Below are 20,961 nucleotides of genomic sequence, written 5' to 3'. Positions count from 1 at the left end.
CCATTTGCCATTGTAAGTCTATGTCAGTTGCATATACGCGGTTTCTTTTAAAGAGGTTTATGTAAGGTATAGGCGTGTTGTTCCCGTAACCATTCTGAAACAACCACATCATTAGCCTTCACTCCTGCCTCCGCGAGTCCTCTTTGAAAACCCTTCTTACCCGCCAAACCCCGAATCTTGGCTGGGTTGTAGTATAGTTCCTGCATTTGGGGAGCTTGCCGAGTCATTCTGTCAAATAACAACACAGACCAACACTATGCGCAAAGTTTTTATACAAGGTTTTTTATTCAGCAGATACCCCTTTTTAGACATTTGAGAAAAGTATAACATACACAACAATTTTTTCTACGGTCCAGACAAAAATAAATCAGATGATTGGTTACTTGATCTATATCAACAAATACCTGTTTCTTTATCTTGTAGTCACACACCTCAGTTACATATGTAAATAAAACAACAATATGGCCTATTTTAAAAGTAAACAGAGGTGTATTAAACATGCTCAGTTAAAGGTCATACAGATGTTGATGAAATGGCCTAATATCATTCTTGGCCCCCTTGAGCGCTTCATCCCAGTGTTCGTACCCCCCGGTCTTTGTTACAGCCGCCATTAACTTTTCCAGGTTTGAAAGTTGGTCCTCATCGATGGTTAAATCTGTAGAGAAAAGGCTCGCGTTGGCTACTTTTTTGTCAAGCAAATGGTGTAATAGAGCTCTCAGGTTAGCTGCAGAGTGTTGATTACAGAACCAGTTGCAGAAGCAGTCCAGAACATTCCCCATGTTCAAAGTCCCTTAGTTCAGGTCAGAGTCTGAATCAGTGGCGTAGATGTCGAATTCTTCGTCGCCGTCCCCAGCTTTTACTTCTTTACGGAAGAAATAAGCTTTTAGCTTGCCAGCGGTTTTTCTACTCGGCTCATCCAGGTCATTGAGCAGCTGACCAAGTTTCTCTATTATAAACAGCTCCTTTTTCAGCTCCAGCAAAATCTCATCTATGATTTTCTGGACTTGCAGGGTGACATGTAGGTGGGAGTAAGACAGCGCCTTGATTAGCACAGGTTTCAGCCACGGTTTGTTCAGTCTTCTGTAAAACACGTCGAAATAGAACTGGAAATAGTAGCGGTCTGGTTCAAACAAACAGCTGTGTCTCAACTGACTGGGGTGATTCACTTCACAACCCAGACAGACTTCTTTCAGAGCTCGGTCGATGAGAGCACTCAGAATATACACCAGGGTGCTTTTAACCACTCTGCTTACTTGGTCACATACCCCGGGCATAAATCCAGCGTCTTCATCACGCCCCCGGGACAGTTCAATGCTCATTGGGTCGGCTGGTGGTTTGTGGGGTGTTTCTACATCCATTGGACCGACCTCCGACGCACAGCCGGTAGACAGTTCAGCAAAATCGAGGCCCTCCATGAGCTCCAGAGGCTGGGGCTCACCGAGACTCATTTGGACATCCATCGCACAGCATGCTGTTTCGTCCTGAGGGACCGGGGGTTGAGGTCTTGGAGGGTAGCCACAGTCAGAGGGTTCCGGAGTGTATACAAAATCTGGGGAATAGAACCAAGGGAGATCCCGGGTTTGAAGAGGTTTGTAGAGCCTGTCGATGTCCACAGCTTTCGGGTAAGACATTCTCTTTAATTTTAAACCATGAATGAAGTGTTGCGCCTTTTATCCTATCTCTTCACTACGTCACGACAGACCGCCCTCTTAGAAGAGAGTAGCCCCTGAGCCGCCAGACCCCCCTCCAAACCCCCACAGGTCGTCTGTTTTATCATCGTCGTCGTCCTTCAAGGGGGATATATAATCCATAATCCAGCATATTCTCCTTCTAACAGAGTCCAGTTGCGAACATTTGATCAAGATGTCAAAACCGTCATCTATACAGGTTATGACCTCTTTCAAGAACGGCCAGTCCAAGTCGTCAAACATGATTTCGGTAACCTGTTTTTCTGGCTCCTCCACAACCCCTTCAATAGGGTTTGTAATCAGGGTACTGCTAAACAAAACCTTGCGATCGGTAGTTATCGATATCGATATCGATACCACTCTACCGTAAATCTGCAAGCTTTCCCATTCACACCTTTCAAAACCCTGAGTCGGAGAGCCCGTTTCGCGTTCTCTTGGACCCTCTTGCAAGTCTTCTAGAGTCCACGAGACCCAGATCTCTCCAGGCCATCACCTTCAACCAGTCCTCATAAGAGTATTCAATTACCATCTCAAAAGGTTCCAACGTACCCTCCTTCTCTCCCAAAGCAAAAAGCTCCACTCCAACATAGCTGGGGTCCCTTTTAAAGCGGTAACCCTGTTGAGCCCCCCAGAACAGCACCCAGGTGCGTTCAATCTTCAAATTGGTAAGTACAGGAACCCTTGCCCGGGCTTGCTTCTTGCGGGGTTTCATGTTGATGTCGCTGGACATGTTTCAGATGCTGAGAATTAAAGAGGTATTGCCTAAAAGCAGCGCGGGTTCTTAAATAGAGAGGAGAGTTTCTGGGCGGTGCCTTCAGAGGGGTGGGGGTATTTATGGGTGGCCTTGTTGTTCAGGGTTTTATGGGTGTACACTTTCTGACGGATATGACGTAGGAATAATTAAGGAAATAACTCTACCTAAAATCACGCCCCCCAATTATGACATAGGAATATTAATAAGGTTAGGTCATACGTCATAACAAAATAGGCTGCACCCATAGGACCCTACTATCTACTGATACTTGTGGAAAACAAGTCATTGTGTTGAAAGCTGAAAAAGAGGACTTAATTGAACAGAGAGAGCAATTAGGAAATTATTTAAGACAATGTCAAGACGAATTGGAAACAACTCTGATCCAAGTAAAAGGTCTGCAAAATGACAGATGTAAAGCGGTTGAAAATGAAAGGATAGTTTTGAAGGACTGGGATGTTTTGGAAATGCGTCTTTGTAAAACAGTCAGGGAGAAAGATTTGGGCACTGTAAAAATGGAGATACTCGAAGGTGAGGTCATACATTTAAAAAGGGACAGTGAAGAAATGAGGAGAGTAAATTAGGTGCTTAGGGGAGAACTCAAATCAACTGAAGTTGAAAATTAGCGTCTCAAGCAACAAATAGGGGCCCTGCAAGCTGCCTCTCGGTGGGCTGCAAAGCCGAAACTTGACAGCAAAAAGGAACAGCCGGAACCGCCCAATGCATGGAGTCGCACACTGTCTCCACATTTAGGCCCCGGGTTGCCTCGTCCTGATCGTACCCCTCCCTGTAGTCTTTCTCCACCCAGGGTAAGAAGCTCGTCGCACAGACGAACTTCCTCTCCCGAGAGTCCTGACCGAAAGTCCTGACCAATGACTGAAAGTGGAAGCTTGTAGCGTGAACATTACAAGTTACACAGAGACTAAGGCACAGCTCACTCGAAAGGCGTTGTTAGAGTTCACCTTTGGGAAGATTAAGTTGGTTCATCCAGTTTATATTTCCAAATTTGAAACAGAGAAGTTGATCATTGGTCAGGATCTATTGAACAGGTTAGATCCACTTATCGATTGCAAACGGAACAAGTTGTGGGCTCAAGTTCAATCACCAAAGCAGGTGGAATTGAATGACCGATATGATACAGCCACCAAGGTACAACTTCCCAATGAGACCATTTTTGTCCTAAAGGGGGCACCGGCTTACCATGTAAGCCAACCATTCGAACCCAGGTCCCTACCCACTATAGACATAGTGAAGGTCAGGTGCCTGAATAACACTTGAATCCCCAGTAACCTCCCTCTGTTAATCAACTTCCCCCTATTGGTTACCGTCAGTAATCATACTCAATCCTTAGTAATACTAATGCCAATTGTTTTTTTTGTTTTGTTTTTAATGTACTTGTGTTATAATATGTAATCTGTATATTTATTAGTATAGGATTGTCAATTTTATTGGAACTCATTCTGCTTAGATAATGAACTATTAGTTTGTTTTCTTTGATTTCTCAAGGTCATGAATGGTGAAGTCCACTGTTGAATTCTGTTACATAACTTTGAGATAAATGCTTAATGTCTTATTTTGTCTTGAAGGGGATAACGTCCTAGTCGACCTCAGTCCCATTCAAGAAAGGGGGTATGTAGCATTATGTTGGGTGTATTTTGATAAGAGCATTTTAGCTCTGAGCTGAAGCACTGATCTAAAGAAGACCTCTCCCCCCAAAGTTATCAGATTTCCTTAAAGTGTGGAACTGGTTTACATCAAAGTGACAGTTTTGGGAGGATGGCACCAAGAATAGGCCAAATAGTTTGGAATCCTGCTGTGAGATGTCTGGGGAAGGGGGCCTGTAGGTAATAAAAACTCTTTGAAATGGACGAGAGCCGAAATCCAGACAAAGAGCTACGAACCCGGGCCGACCGGCATTTCCAAAAGATGGCATGGATTGACATCAGTCATAAATCAAGCCCCCCTCCAATAGGACACTGGGGGCTGAAACCGAAATCCAATCTCACAAACTCAAGAACCAATCACCTATTGATCTGACAGGCGTATAAAGAACAGCGCACGGTCTCTCTCTCTCTCTCTCTCTCTCTCTCACCTGAACCAGAAACTCGCTGCCACAGCTCAACCAGTAGCTCTGTTGCCCGAACCGGAACCATAAACCAACCAAGTCTTTGCCGGCAACAGAAGAGTTAAACTGGGAGAAGGAGATTGAGCCGTACGAAGAATTCTTTTAAAGGACTTTATTAAATAAAGAACTTTACAGACTGCGCTGCCCGCCTGTGCCCACCTGATCAGTGGAGTTTTACAGCTGGACAATTGACTGAATACGAAAGTGTCAGTCATTTAAATAGCTATTTGAGTCTTAAGAAACTCGACCCTTGGAACCAAACAGGGCCCTGCTTTCATCAAAGACTTTGTCTTCAAATAAGTACAGTGAGAGACCCTGCTTGCCAACAAGATTTTGTGCACAACCTTGGAGCCTTCAAACCAGTGGAAAATCTGTTTGGAAAAGACTCTACATTCGCGAAACCCCAACTTCCAGGTGCATCGACTGAGTGGAAGTTCTTGGACAAAGCCGATCCGGACTGCCTTTGTTCCCAACCACACGGACCTCGTGCCGTGTGCTGTTATCTGAGCCCGAAGACAGAGAGGCCTCTCTGCGACGAAGTTCAGATAAGTTTAACAGTTTGGAGTTTGTGATTCATGACATTTGAGAAATCAATTAGAAATGTTAATCTGTGATTCATAACTCTAGAATGTGTAATATCATTTAGTTGTCTTAAATATAAATGTGTGCTGCATTAAACTGTTTTGTTGATAATTTTAGAAATAAAATCTGTCAACGCCGAGAAATATCTTCTCATTCCTGTTTAACTGTTTAGTCTGAAATTGACACGTTAATAGACATTAGATTATTGGTGGCCCTGCCTATCCTTAATCATTGAATAATAATCAGTTAAGGGAAATTGTGGTAACAAGTAATGATAGGATCTTTCTCGGCACCTAAATGTAAATGAGACTGATATATATATATAACGAGAAGTTACCTGACATAAATACTAACCTGCGTAGTTATTTAATGTCTGGCTAACAATACTAATGAGAGACTCACCTTCGTCTTACTAACCGGTATTGTAGTCAATGTGTTTATAACCTTTTTTGTTTAACGATTTGTGTGTTATCATATGCGATCCCATGGTCTTTGATTTGGTCACGGAAGTGATTTGTCTTTGATTTGTTGATCTAGAGTTGAATTTTAATTAGTTTTTCCCTTTTGTATAATTAGTGTAGTGCTACATTTAGTCTTTGTTTTTGAATAAATTTGACAATTTATATCTTTGGAATTGGTGTCTGCGTCCAATTATTACAGAAATTGAGTTCTACAAGATTCCAGTATTCGTGATAAGGTGATACTATAAATTCACTTCTTTAATTGAAATTTATAAGTGTACCTTACGCTACAGAACCAATCAGAACTGACTACACTGCTCACACAGAACCAATCCGAGCTCAACACATTATGACACAAATAGAAAAACTCATATTTGGAATAGCAAAACTAAAGCCGACTGCTATCAGGCCCTAAAGAGAAATTACACTCTGGCAAGACACTCTTTTCACTAGCAGAGATATAAGGCAGAGCCTGACCCTGACCATAGCCTGGCTATCAAGACTGGGCCACACAGGCAAACCTGTCTGGTCAGATGAGAAAGTGTGTGGGGAGTATGTTTTCATAACTTTGCTCTTAAAAATAATAACAATGATTCACACAGACAGACATTGTCAGTTGCTATAGTAGACAGACAGACAGTCAGCTCTTACAGACAGCAGTCATGAAGTCTGTGTTTCTTATTCCTTAGCAACCGAGCAAAACAAATGCTACCTTGAAATGAAAAGGGAGTGGTTCATTTTTATATCTCAGTTGACAAGCTTGGGCAGTCAGGAGACCTTTAACAATGCATTTAATGATTTTCAGATTCAATCTTATTGGAGCATAGTGCATAATGTTGAGCATGCACAGCTTGGACTTCGGACCTCAAACAACTGCTGAGTAAATACAACAATGTCTTTAATGCACCAGTGTTGTCAGTGCCTGCAGAGGTGCATGTCGAACTGGATACTATCATCACTCCTGTGCAGTGTGCCCATTGCAATTAAGGCAGCGGTGAATGCCCAATTGGACAAGTGTGAGGCTGACGGTCACATGGCACCAGTGTCAAAACCGACAGACTGGTCATTATGGAAAAAACTGGGAAACTGAGAATCTGCATAAGTCTGCATGCGATTTGCCAGAGCTAGACGGTGACCAAACTGATCTTTGGAGATTGGGCACCTGCCTACAGAAGGTTGCCCCTGGTCCTACCCAGCTGTTAATTGTGCTATTAGCATTCCTGACTGAAAGGGACCTGTGTGATCCCGACAACGCAATGCAGGTGTGTCAGTGCCAGCAACCTTCAGTGCCCCCCTTCCGAAGGGCCCCATCTCCAAAGGATAGGGACTCTAGCTGTGGGACTCCAAAGAGGAGAAGACTGCGAGCAGACTCTACACATCAACACCAGGCAGCTACGACAATCTCTCCAATTCCTGTCCTGCTCTCTCCTGCCTAACAGTGTGCACTTGCACGCCATTGCCTCCCTAATCCTTCTAACCTCATCTCTCTGCCTCTCCCTTACTCCTCCCTCCCCTCTATTCCCCTCTCAGAAGGCCTGTGGAACTGCCACTCAGCTTCCAACAAGGCCGACTTCATCTCTGCTTTCGCCTCCCACCTCTCTCTAGATTTCCTGACTCTCACGAGACATGGATCTCCCCTGAGAACTCAACTACCCCTGCTGCTATATCCTCTCTGTTCGTCCTTTCCCACTCCCTGTGTCTTACCGGGAGGGGAGGAGGGACAGGGCTGCTGGTCTCCCCTTCTCTCCTCTTCTCTGTCCCCACCTTTATCTCCTCTTTTCTGTCTCCCCTTTCTCTCCTCTATCGTGACTAACAGCTTTGATTTCCATGCAGTAGAACTCATCTCTCCCTCCTCCCTCTCTCACTTCTAGTTCTCTACTGCCCTCCTGGTCCACTCACCTCCTTCCTGGATGAACTGGACTTCCTTCTCTCCTCTCTCCCATCACTGTCCTCACCTACCATCCTCCTGGGAGACTTCAACATCCACCTGTCCAACCCCTCCCACACTGCTGGATTTCTTCCCCTCCTCCACTCTTTTAACTCTCTCCCCACACTCACAGGGCAGGCCGCCAGCTAGACTTAATTTTCTCAAGAGGCTGCTCCCCTTTGATGCTCTCTGTGACACCCCTGGACATCTCAGACCACTACTTCATCTCTTTCCCCCTTTCACTCGCCTCCCTCACCCCCCGACCCACTCCCTCTGTCACCTTCTGCTGTAATCTCCACTCCGTCTCCCCCCCACCCTGGCCTCCACTGATCTCAGTCTCTTACATTCCATTGACTGTTTTTCTCATCTGTCTGTTAACTGTGCTACCTCCTCTTTGTTCTCCTCCCTCACCTCCTCCCTTGATTCTCTCGTCCTGTCCGTCCCTCCCCTCCACAGCCTTGGATCTCTTCCCCTTTGCTTTTAAACAAGCTGCTGGCATCCCACTCCTCAAAACAACAACTCTTGACCCTACCTCTCCCTGTCTCCCTACTCCCCTTCCTCTCAAAGACCCTCGAGTGTGCAGTCCACCGTCAGCTTTCTGCATTTCTCTCCCATCACTCACTCCTGGATCCTCTGCAATCCAGCTTCCGCACAGCTCTCTCCACGGAGACTGCTCTCCTGGCAGTCACTGACTCCCTCAGCTCACTCCATCCTCCTCTCCTGCCTTGCTGACCTTAGAATCTCTGGGACTGCTCTCACCTAGTTTTCCTCCTACCTCAATGATCGGACCAATCAAGTGACATGGCAAGGTTCCTCATCCACCCCCCAACCTCTTCTTACAGGTGTACCCCAAGGCTCCGTCATGGGTCCACTCCTGTTCTCTCTCTACACTCGCTCCCTGGGCCCCATCATCGCATCTCATGGTTTCTCTTACCACTTCTACACAGATGATGCCCTGATCTTCCTGTCCTTTCCCTATTCTGACCCTCTCATCCCCTCTCGCATCTCTTTCTGTTTGTCTGCTATCTCCGCTTCAATGCACTCGCACCACCTCAAGCTCAACCTCTCCAAATCGGATCTCCTCTTTTTTCCCCCCTCTTCCTCACCTTCTGCTGATCTCTCCATCTCGATCCCCTTGGAATCTATGACACTCTGTCCCTCTTACTTCGCTAAAAACCTAGGAGTCACCCTCGATCACCATGCTGACACGCACTTGCAGATTCTTCCTGAGCAACATATGCCGAATCCGACCCTTCCTCACCAACTACTCGACTCAGCTGCTCATCCAGTCACTGGTCCTCTCCCGCCTGGACTACTGCAACTCCCTCCTGGCCGGCCTTGCCTGCAACTATTACACACACACTCCAGCTCATCCAGAACTCTGCGGCTTGCCTGGTATTCTCTCTACCCTGATTCACACACGCTACTCCACTGCTCTGCTCCTTCCACTGGCTCCCATTCAGTTCAAGACACCCTCACCTAGCGCTGTCTCGACCACACTGCACCAAGCTACCTTCAGCTACCTTGTCTCCCCATACATCCCCTCCAGACCACTGTGGTCTTCCGGTGCCAGAAGACTAACTTTGCCTCCACTGCACTCTCCTTCCTCCAGAGCCCGCTCCTTCTCATCCCTGGCCCCTAATTGGTGGAACAACCTTCCCACTGAAGTCAATTGAATTGTGAATTGTGAATTGTAATTTGTAATATGTTATGCCTTGTACTGCACTGTATTTTTGCACTTTGTATTGCACTTATATTTTGTAAGTCGCCCTGGATAAGGGCATCTGCTAAGAAATAAATAAATAAATAAATAATAATAATAATAATAATAATAATAATAATAATAATAATAATAATAATAATAATAATAATAATAATAAATACTTTTTTAAGATTGAAAAAGAATTGGAAAGTAATCCAGTATAAAACACCTTTACCTTCAACTTCTGAAGAATTGTGAGTTTTACAATTATTGTCAGGGGTTGTCTGGGATGTCAAGGTCTCTTGTACAGTCGAGCTCAGTGACATGTTACACAAGAGGTGTGACCCCGTGCAGCAGGTGATGTTGTGCTGGGACCTGCTCTGTTATCGAATAAGGGTTGTACATTGTGATGCTGGTCTGGAGGTTTGCATAAGGTGTGTACTGGCACAAAAACAGTAGCTCCACTCCTTGGGCTGCTCATACACACAACTTAACACTGCTGATGAGATTTAGAAAGATACGGTGTGGCTACTGAAGAATGGATTATCATTTTTTTCAGTTATTTAGTTATTGAACAAGAGTAACAAAGAGGCATCACTCTATCTACAATAAGCTCATAGGGACTACATAAAAACCTTACAATTTTTCACTGGTGCAGGACAGCTCTGGACCTTGTTTGGGGGAGGAATCATTCGGGCTTTTAAAAAACACAGTGCTATTGAAGAGTGAATTTGAAATGAAGTGATCTGGATTTGGAAATATTAAATATCAGTGAATGAAAATGAAGAGGCTCCACAAACAGTTTCTGGGACATTGGTCCCTCTTATTTTACATCTTATTTTTAATATTTACAATATCAGCTGAGACGGTTTTCTCAATCTCTTCAACCACTACAGGTAAAGCACGTTTCCTGTTTTCTCCTGCAGTATAGCTTCTATGACTATATCTGGTCAGTGAATTTTTACAGTTCACACTACTTTTTGTTTTCATGTTACATTTATATCATGATTCCTGCTGATAAGGAAATTATTTAGAATGATTTAGCATTATTGGGCTTAAATCATCAGTTTTATGCAACCTGCATTCTAAGGATTCTTCCAGTGTAAAGTAGTCATGTAGTCTTCTCAATTAAAGGACTCATAGATTAATAATCTCCAGATTCCTTTAATCATCTTAATTGTGTAAATCATCTAAGAATGTATAAATAAATTATGTATATGTTACAATTCACTAGTAGCACATAATTTGTCGATACAAGATTACAAAAAACAAAAACAAAATGCACTGATTCCCAGAATAATTTAATTAAAATTCAAAATTCATAACATCAATGCTGCAACTGTGACAGTGTGGGGGTATGTCTGCACTGCCGGAGATCTAAAGGCAGTGCTCAGGAAACAATAAGGCAGGGATGTGGAGAAATCAGTGCTTTTATTTAACAGTGCAAAATTAGAGAGATGTACAAAGGTAAAGACAACCTAACTCGTTGTTAAGCCTAACCTAAACTGGTACACAGGTCCCTCTCTACACAAATACCTATTAACAAACAAAACAACAGCAGCCAGTACAAATCCATTCTCAAATTCCACGTACCGTAATCAGAATCCCGTAACTGTAATGCCAACAGCCTAAGCTTTTCTATGTTCCACCACCAGGTTTCTCCCTTGCCTGCTCTATTTCCCGGATCACCAATTATTTTCAATGCTAGCCTTCTTTGCCATCTAAATTGAAACATTGTCTCCACCTACAACCAACTACCCCTTCTCATTATAAATATCCCTTTGTTTCCTTCATTCATTGCAAAGTATTTTTTGCCTCCTTACCAAGACTTCTATTGTTTCTTTTATTTCTTTTTTTTCTTTTCTTAATCTACTGATTCCTAGTGTTTTTACCTTTTTGCCTGATTTCCTGACTTTGCCTTTTGAGACTCCTGGTTTATCCTGTTCATACGATCGCCTGACCTTCCTGCCCCTGACTTCGATGCCTTTGCTCAAACCCTGATCCAAACCTCTACCGATTTTCAAGGGAATGTTGGTAAGATTTCATTATGGTAGTCAATACAATCTTGGTTAACCATTAAATTGCATATTTAATATCAATTCTTTTAACAACCACTTCTCGAATGCAATGCTGCAAAACTTTTTTTGAATTAGAAGGGACTGACAATATTTTCGAGAGATTTTTTTCATAAAATATCAAACAATATTCTTAAACTCATTTGGCCGTTAGGGATAGCAATACTTCTTCTTCACATATATTAATACCAGCAGTTGCAGGTGGGCCAGCAAGAATCTGTGAAAGACAATGTTTCAAAGAACCATTATAATAGTATTTTCATACTAGCCATTTCACCCCAGTATGAATTTATCATGGGGGGGGGGGGTGCTTTATTTAAGAATCCATAATAACAGCAATGCAGAAACTAGCAAATTGTACAGCACTGCACACATGAATTTTAACTTTGCACGAATGTACAATACAGTTTTAAGAGTTTTAACAGTTTTTAAGTTTTTAGAGCTTTAAGTGAACCTTGAGCTGCTACCTTAGGTATGATGTGCCCTTGCTGTGTTTATTGCATAACATGACAACTGTGAGTCACCATTGATACGGGCATCTGCTAAGAAAAACATTAATAATAATAAAGTGGTCTGGAAAGCTTAATCAGCATCCACTAGCAACTGAACTCTTTTATAGGGTACTTGTAATGTTGGGGGGTTCTAGGGGCTACTGAACCCAGGTGCAGGGCACGGGGGACGGGTCAGAACAGGAGAGGTGATTAAAGCCAGTCAACAAGTAAAAAAGGGGCAAGACAAAACTCATGGTGAGAAAAACTCAAGAGATCTGGTGAACAAGACTGGGGAATCGGGGTCTACAGAGAAAGCAAAGGTCTGGAACACTGGTAAGCTAAACACCGGAAATAAGGCTACGATGCATCACTCAGGAGCAAACAATGCTTCACCTGGGAGACAGGGAACAAAGGGGTATAAATACCCTGTAATGAGAGCTAGGAAACAGGTGTGAGCAATAATGGGGAAATGAGGATCAATTAACTAATTGAACAGTAATGAGGTGAACAAAAGTCTGGAGCAAACAAGACTAGAATTCGGAAGACAGGGGCCTCTGAAGGCGGACTGGGGATGAGTGTGAGGGAGACCTAAGAGTACCTATGAATTCCATTATATTAATTATTTTTCAATTGTTAATTAGAGTTGTTAACTTTCTTTTAATTTTTTTTTTTTTTTTTTTTACTTAATTCTTACTTGTGACTGTATTACCAAATGGAAAGACCTCACAGAAAACAATACGTCACTACACCGATACCCTACTTTTAGCTCTAACAGCCAGCACCTTAAAACTAGTAAACAAACTTGGAAGCTATGTTAAATACAAAATGGCATCCATTTAGTTAATTCAGAAGAAATAATCCTTACCTAATGTAGATTCTAACTCAAGCTCTAGCCCAAACAAAGCAAATAGTTTGATAATCAAACTAAACTAAAGTGCAGTGTATACATAAGTAAAGAAATTGTTCTTAAACCAACCTAAATGTAGCCTTTTCAACCTTCACCTGTACAACGAATTAAACTGCATGATAACTCCAATTTGAATACAAAAATAAACAAATGCATATACTGTGCCTATAGAAAGTCTCCACCCCCTTGAACATTTTTCACATTTTGCTGTGTAAGGGCATCAGTGTTTCTTGCATTTAAATTAGGATTTTGTTCCACTTCTACACACCATACTCCAAACTGTTAAGTCCACCCACCTGAGTTAATACTTGGTGGAAGCACCTTTTGGCAGCAAGAACAGCTGGGAGTCAGTTGGAATAGGTCTCTACCAACATTGTACACCTACATTTGACAATATTTGAATACTTATTTTTATTTTTAATTACTTTTCTACAAATGTCTAAAATATTGTTTACTTCGAAGTTGTGGGGTAGGATGAGTGTATAAATAATAATAATACAGAAACTATTTTCATGGATTTTAATTCCAGGCTATGAGGGAACAAAATGTGAAACGTTTGAAAGGGTGTAAACATTCTATAGGTACTGTATGTGTGTGTGTGTGTATATACACTCACCTAAAGGATTATTAGGAACACCATACTAATACTGTGTTTGACCCCCTTTCGCCTTCAGAACTGCCTTAATTCTACGTGGCATTGATTCAACAAGGTGCTGAAAGCATTCTTTAGAAATGTTGGCCCATATTGATAGGATAGCATCTTGCAGTTGATGGAGATTTGTGGGATGCACATCCAGGGCACGAAGCTCCCGTTCCACCACATCCCAAAGATGCTCTATTGGGTAGAGATCTGGTGACTGTGGGGGCCAGTTTAGTACAGTGAACTCATTGTCATGTTCAAGAAACCAATTTGAAATGATTCGACCTTTGTGACATGGTGCATTATCTTGCTGGAAGTAGCCATCAGAGTATGGGTACATGGTGGTCATAAAGGGATGGACATGGTCAGAAACAATGCTCAGGTAGGCCGTGGCATTTAAACGATGCCCAATTGGCACTAAGGGGCCTAAAGTGTGCCAATAAAACATCCCCCACACCATTACACCACCACCACCAGCCGGCACAGTGGTAACACGGTATGATGGATCCATGTTCTCATTCTGTTTACGCCAAATTCTGACTCTACCATCTGAATGTCTCAACAGAAATCGAGACTCATCAGACCAGGCAACATTTTTCCAGTCTTCAACTGTCCAATTTTGGTGAGCTTGTGCAAATTGTAGCCTCTTTTTCCTATTTGTAGTGGAGATGAGTGGTACCCGGTGGGGTCTTCTGCTGTTGTAGCCCATCCGCCTCAAGGTTGTACGTGTTGTGGCTTCACAAATGCTTTGCTGCATACCTCGGTTGTAACGAGTGGTTATTTCAGTCAAAGTTGCTCTTCTATCAGCTTGAATCAGTCGGCCAATTCTCCTCTGACCTCTAGCATCAACAAGGCATTTTCGCCCACAGGACTGCCGCATACTGGATGTTTTTCCCTTTTCACACCATTCTTTGTAAACCCTAGAAATGGTTGTGCGTGAAAATCCCAGTAACTGAGCAGATTGTGAAATACTCAGACCGGCCCGTCTGGCACCAACAACCATGCCATGCTCAAAATTGCTTAAATCACCTTTCTTTCCCATTCAGACATTCAGTTTGGAGTTCAGGAGATTGTCTTGACCAGGACCACACCCCTAAATGCATTGAAGCAACTGCCATGTGATTGGTTGGTTAGATAATTGCATTAATGAGAAATTGAACAGGTGTTCCTAATAATCCTTTAGGTGAGTGTATATATTATATTATATTATATATACACCGATAAGCCATAACATTATGACCACTGACATTTTGTCCTCAAAGTTAATGTGTTAGAATCAGGAAAAATGGGCAAGTGTAAGGATTTGAGTAACTTTGACAAGGGCCAAATTGTGATGGCTAGACGACTGGGTCAGAGCATCTCCAAAACTGCAGCTCTTGTGGGGTGTTCCCGGTCTGCAGTGATCAGTACCTATCAAAAGTGGTCCAAGGAAGGAAAAGCGGTGAACCGGCGACAGGGTCATTGGCGGCCAAGGCTCATTGATGCACGTGGGGAGCAAAGGCTGGCTCGTGTGGTCTGATCCAACAGACGAGCTAGTGTAGCTCAAATTGCTGAAAAAGTTAATGCTGGTTCTGATGGAAAGGTGTCAGAACACACAGTGCATCGCCGTTTGTTGCATATGGGGTTGCGTAGCCACAGACCAGTCAGGGTGCCCAAATAAATGCAAATAAAATAATCTCAGAACCAAATAATGTTCTGAAAATTAAATTAGATATTAGATTATCGCACCAAGCAGGAACACTTGATTGCATGCACCAACATGAATAAGATACCTACTGCCCTATTGGCCTTTTGCTAGAAACCATCCAATACGGAAGTTGGGCTGAGATTTCTAACACTATGTGTAATCTTCTTGTTCTTCTTAAATTTTTTCGATACATGGAAATCTAAAACTAATGGCAGTAAAAATGCCAACCGATATTCTTATTCATTGTCTTGTAGGAACACAAATGTGCAGTATCCAGGAAGTTAATCTAACCGCGCTGAATACATTCCACAAAATTACTCAAACTTAACATCATTGTCTGTCAAACCAAGAGTTCAGATTTTACAGGTCAAGAACATAATTTGTTGTATTTTATATTCTCATTGGTCTTACCTTTCCCACATATTATTTACAAAAAGATATGAAGGAGTATATTATTTTGTGCAATGGTTAAGGACAGGTGAGAGAACATAACACAAATCATACTATTGCATGGATTATATCAAAACTGTGTCCCACCTACCAGTGTGGATTCTGATTTGATTGAGTTTTCTGGCCTCAACCCCAACTGAACACAACCATTAAATCTATGAATTCTGCATTGTTTTTAAGTCACTTGAGACCATTTCCACCTTAGATAGGTGTAGGTCCCCCCCCAATGTTGAGAGAACCTTAAATAGTCTCCCCAACATGTCTGGCTTCATAGGCGTAGGGGACACATCCCCCCCAATATTGACAGCGTCCTCCTCAATATTGAAAAAGTTCTGAAACTAAACCTACGCCCCTTCTTCCTTAACTATGAATACTGCCATCTAAGGATTTAAAAGAGATTAATAAAGGCCTCTAGGAGGAAATTCATTGTTTCTTGATTTAATTTCCTTCCTCTTGTCCAGAAATTACAACTGAAACACCAAGAAAATCCAATGAAACTACAGATCAGCATAATTCCCAAACAAATTTTACAAACAGAACAGAAAAAACTTGCCACTGAAAAAAATACACAAATGAAATACAACAAACACACCTAACAACTGAAAAGATTATTCTCTCAGCTATAATTTTGCCTATTAAATCAGCAGTCACGACTGAATCACTGAATTCACTTATATTAAGTGCTTCTGTATCTGAAATAGAAACTACTCATGCACAAGTTAAGTCTATTCACACCACAGAACAATCTTCAACACAATTCATAACAAATGAGACACCTCTGTCATCAAAGCATTCACCTTCAAGTGGCACAACAGAGTCAGTATCTTTAACTCCTCGGGCAACATTTTCATCTGCGCATCCTGGACTTAAAACAGTGAGTCAGTGACTTCAGTTACATTAACTGTACCTAAATCTCATACAGCAACTACCCATGTCCAAGGTAAATCTAGCCATACTATAGAAGAAAGCTATTTAAATGAAAATCATGAAACACATTTCATAACACAAGCAAAAAAACTCCTAGTATCAAAACTGTCTCATCCGCAATTTCAGAAAATAATTCACCTTCAAGTGCCAGCAGCACAGAGGTCAGCACCAGCAAACAATATAATGAAAATACAAGCACAATGGGGACGTCTTCTACAAGTTCACAGTCTAGTGCTACACAGACAGTGTTTACTGAGACAAGTACATTAATAACAACAACAGCAACAACAAATCTATGTCATGAAACCACAGAAGGAGAGAGCTGCCAAGATGGGAAGAATCACACCACAGTCAAAATCGGTAAGTGTGTTTTAACCTAATAATTTCTAAGAGTATTGTCTAGATTTGACCTTGTGACATACATTTAACCAATTGGATAGGTGACCTGGATGTAAAAGTTAGACAAAGACAATTTAAAACAATACTTCTAACTAGATTTAAATGTTTCTAGAAACATCATCTGCTTTGTAAAATGGATGTTATAAGACCATTTGAAAGCATATCTGATTAATATAATCAGTTTGGTGCATACAGTGCATCTGGAAAGTATTCACAGCGCTTCACTTTTTCCACATTTTGTTATGTTACAGCCTTATTCCAAAATTGATTAAATTCATTATTTTCCTCAAAATTCTACAAACAATACCCCATAATGACAATGTGAAAGAAATTTGTTTGAAATCTTTGCAAATTTATAAAAAATAAAAATAAAAAAGTGCTGTGTCTCTGTGTGTCCCTGATGTCCTGTGCTGAGACTCTGTCCCTCTGTGTCTCTCTCTCTGCAGGCCGGTCTCCAAGCAGGAGGTTGATCGTTGGTATCGTGATTGGCTGCCTGGTGGGTGTTGCACTCGTGGTGGGGGCAGTGTGCTTCCTACTGAGGAGAGAGGGGTGAGTGTGTCAGACAGGTAGGTCAGGGTGATGGGGGATCAGGGTGCTGATGTCAGTCTCTCTCTCTCTCTGCAGGAGCCCCATGAGCCCCCCCACTGAGACAGGAGAGAAGAGTAAGTGAGACTGCTGTCCATCTCTGTGTTTGTCTGTGTGTCTCTCCATCTCTCCCTCTATGCATTTGTCTGTCCATGTTTCTCTCTCTCTCTCTGACCATCTCTCTCTGTGCTGCAGGCTCTCAGTTGGCCATGTATGAGAACTCCAGAGCCCTGAGCCCAGTGCCGACCTATGAGAACCTGCCAGCTCCTCACACAGGCCCTGGAGTGAGTGTCCAGCTCTCCACCTGTTAGTCTGTCCACCTGTCTGTCTGTAGTGAGTCATCCTCTTTCTCTCTCTATTCCTCTTTATTTCTCTCTCTCTCATCTCTCCCTATTTCTTGCTTTGTATGTCTCTTCATCCCTCTGTCTCTCCTTCTCTCTTTATCCTTCTGTGTTAAATTAATAAAGCTCTATTGGCAGGACTAATTGACATCAGTGTTGCCAGAGCATTGAAAGACAGACCTAGTGCTCAGGAACAGGGTGATGGGAACTATAGATACAGAAAAGTGACATAGTAGACTTTAAGACTCTCTCTCAATTCTCTCCATCACTCTCCCTTTCTCCCTCTCGCTCGCTCTCTCTCTCTCTCTTCATCACCCTCACTACTCCTCTAGATACAAATGAGAAATAGAAACATGAATGATGATACTACTAATACCAATATGAATGCCAATAATAGTGTGTGTGTTGAGGGGGGTAAATAAAAAGTAAATGAACAGTGTGAATAGCTTCACTTTCAAGACCTTCACCTGTGTTGTGTGGCTGAGACACTGGTAATTGTGTGGTTACCTGCAGAACAGTACAGCAGGGTCTCCAACCCTGGTCCTGGAGAGACAAAGTACAGTGACTGACTGGAGAGAAGAAAATAGAAGCAGATGCATTTCTGACAGCTACTGTTGTTGTTGTTACTAACCGGTGGGTTGTGTTGTGTTGTAGAAGACAGCAGTTCAGTCCCATCCAGAAGCGGCAAACACCACGTATACTGTAAGAGCTGATCAACAACACAGATAACGCACAACAACACAACACAGACCACAACAGCCCAGCCCTACTCCCACACACTGACACACACACCACAGACAAATCATTTTATGACACACAGTGTGCATTGCACTATAACATCTCTATATGTGTTTACAGACATTTTACCACCTACAGTGCCTTGAAAAAGAATTCAGCCCCCCACCAATTTTTCCAAATTTAAAGTGTCTCACAGACTGTTATTTTGATGCATTAGATTGGGATTTTTTATTTGTGAGTCACACATTCTTCTTCACAGAGTCCAGAATAAAATTAATAAATAAAATAATAAGAAATGAAAAACTGAAATGTCATCATGCTTTAAGTATTCATCCCCCTGGCAGATATTACAGTTGTTATTTTGGATAAGTCTCCATTAAAATTGCACACCGTGATGGAGAAATATTTTTCCATTCCTCCTTGCAAAATTGCTCAAGTTGTGTCAAGTTAACTGGGGAATGATGATGAGGTCTCTCCACATATTTTCAATGGGATTAAGGTCAAGACTCTGACTGGACCACTCAAGGACATCTATTTTCTTCATTTTAAGCCACTCCAGTGTTGCTCTGGCAGTGTGCTTTACATCATTGTCCTTTTAAAAGAAACTACTTCCTTCACAGTTTGAGTTTATTGGCAGAGGGATTCAGGATTTCTCTATATTGTGTGCCATTCATCCTCCCATCCATCCTGACAATATTGACAGTCCCTGCTGCTGAAAAGCATCCCCATCAAAAGGTGCTACTACCAGCATGCATACAGTGAGGATGGTGTTACCTGGCAGGCTCTTATTGTTCAGGCCAAAAACTTCCATTTTAGTCTCATCAGATCAGACATTCTGCCTCATAACTGCAGTACCTTCCAGATTATGTTTTGCAAACTCTTTGCGGTCAAGAATATTTGTTGTTTTTTTCACTCAGGGCTTTTTCCTTGCCACTCTCCCATAAAGGCTCTTTCTGTGGAATGCCTCGGAATGCTCCATGGCAGCCACTGACTTATGTAACTCATTCAGTCACAGTTGGCCTCACAGTAGCTTCCCTAAGAAGTGCCTTTCTTGTCTGGTAACTAACCAAGTCCACTTCTGTATGATGGAATGCACTGAAGCTCAGAGGGACTTTGACAAGTTTTTGTGTCCTTCCCCAGATCACATCACTGACATTGAATGATCATTAATCTTCATTTTGATTCTTTCTTTTGAAAGTGTCTACCATACTGTGGGACCATACAGAACTTCATTTAAAGCAAGTCATCCACTAATTTTAGACACAGGTGTAGTCCATCAACAAATTGTGTGACTTCTTGAGATAATATATTGCACCTAAGCAAATGTAGGCTTGCAATTATAATGGGTACAAATACTTTTTTAATCTGAAAATTTCTGTTTAAATATTTAGTACATTTTTGAATTTCTCTTGATTTGACATGATATTTTTTTATCTATTTCAAATTCAGAATCTGAGACAACGAAATGTGGAAAAAGTGTGGGGGGCTGAATACTTTTTCAAGGCACTGACTGTATTTATTGTATTTTTACAATAATGAAGTTGTGTATGTGTGTGCATTTGTGTGTGTGTGTCTGTCTGTACAGGACCTGCAGTTTCAAGAATGCTCCACTTACTACACCTTGGACAGGTCAGTTGCAAAAATGTATCCAATCAAAGAAGCCTTAAAACGTTCCATGTCCAATCAGAGGGCTCATAGGAACATGCTTTCTTGAATCACAAAGTGTGTTTTTCCAATCACAGCATTTGTTGCACCATTCAAATTGTGTCTGTCTGTGTCTATCTCAGGCTCTGATGGAATTCTGTCTCTCCCACAGACACAGCAACCAGCAGGGGGAGACACTGTGAACCTGTGAGAGATTGAGGAAATTCAAGTGTGTGAGAGTAAGAGTGTTATCCTAACTGGTATTGTAAATATGAAGAACGATAAGAGAGGGGAGTATGGGGGGGATAGCCAGTCTGTATAGACACTCTGTGTTATTATCTGCAGTTGTCTGTGTTTGTAATTCCTTCAATTAAATCAATTATATTTATGCTTCTCGTTGTTCTGAACAAAACAAGCCTATTTGGAAAGAAATCCAATCGAAATTGAGTGATCTGTGACCGTCTGAATGAGACCCCCCCCCCCCAAGCAAACTGCGCGTTTACCCTCCAGGCTCTGAATGATGGTGGGCGACAAGGAAACTGTAAATTGGATGTGTTTGAGAATGAAACGCACTGGTAGTCAAGAGAATAAGCTTTCAAACAATGTGCGCATTGTAGCAATACAATGTAACTTCTATGCACAGGAACTGTGCATAACACTGCCAAATAATGCGTAGGAGGGTGTAGTAACACAGTATACAACGCTGAAATGTACATTATTTTTTCAGTTTATGATAACCTAAACTTTTTTTTTTTTAACCTCTGGCAGTTTACCGCTTACCTTTGTTCAATTTCAAGTTATTCACTGGAATTGAACTACTTAAATTTCAATAAAAACTGGA

The sequence above is a fragment of the Amia ocellicauda genome, chromosome 12 (assembly GCF_036373705.1).
Source record: "Amia ocellicauda isolate fAmiCal2 chromosome 12, fAmiCal2.hap1, whole genome shotgun sequence".
Classification (NCBI taxonomy): domain Eukaryota; kingdom Metazoa; phylum Chordata; class Actinopteri; order Amiiformes; family Amiidae; genus Amia; species Amia ocellicauda.
Note: the sequence above shows the minus strand (reverse complement) of the source record.